The sequence below is a fragment of the Monopterus albus genome, unplaced genomic scaffold (genome assembly GCF_001952655.1).
Source record: "Monopterus albus unplaced genomic scaffold, M_albus_1.0 scaffold191.1, whole genome shotgun sequence".
Taxonomy (NCBI): Eukaryota; Metazoa; Chordata; class Actinopteri; order Synbranchiformes; family Synbranchidae; genus Monopterus; species Monopterus albus.
In genome coordinates, this window is record NW_018128071.1 from 452,890 (window position 1) to 453,817 (window position 928).

A 928-nucleotide genomic window follows, 5' to 3' on the forward strand; every position below is an offset into this window, starting at 1 on the left:
CGCTGGTAAGCAGCACAGGTACTTTACGGCCTCTCTTCCCCCTTATCACCAACCTGGTAAAGTCATGACTCAAATCTTGTTCCAGTTTTGAAAGGCACTGTATAATGTCCTCATTTGGTTCTTCTTTGGTTTTGTTCCTATAGGTCAAGAGAGGCAATTTTGTTGCCTCACCTTGCTGTGGACTTCAATACTTGATTCAATTTCATCACATCTTCTGTGGGATCATTTCATTTTTGTTCCATCTGTCCTCTTCCAAGTTTGTTTGTGCATGGCGTAACACAAAGAGGTCCCACTCTGCTGCCACTAAATCCAAGAAGCTCTTTACTCTGCCTGCAGCTGCATCGTTTTCAGCCTTTATATGATCCCCAATCACAATGTCACATACTGCCTTCAGCGAGTGTCCTAACTTCAAAGCAAGAGATGGTGTGTCACACCTGTACTTGGAACTGGTGAAACCAGAGGCTTTTTTGCTGCTTCCACAGCTAAAGAAAATTTAGGTGGCACCAAAACATCTTGCAGCATCTTAACTTCGCAGTCAAGGGACTTGACAGCAAGTAAAAATCTACCCAACATTCTTATCTTTTGACTGACATGACCATCTTTTGATTGATCACTCCCGTCTTTCTCTAGCAGTCTATCTCCAAATACACATATGAGAGGGTCATGTCTTAATTCAAGGGACGCCTTGTCAATTACCATTCTCTTAATAATGTTTGAGCATCTTTCTGATGGCTGTCCTTTGTATGGAAGGAGAGCTGAGGCAGCAGCTTGAACTCTTCTTTTTTTTTTGGGATTTAACTTCTGACATTGTTCTGCGACACCGTTTCTCATGTTTCCATAGTTCATCTTTTATGAAGAACCCATAGCAAATGTTGCATGGCAAATAATCTTCTGCATTTGCATGTTTTGATGGCTGTCTATAGGTTAC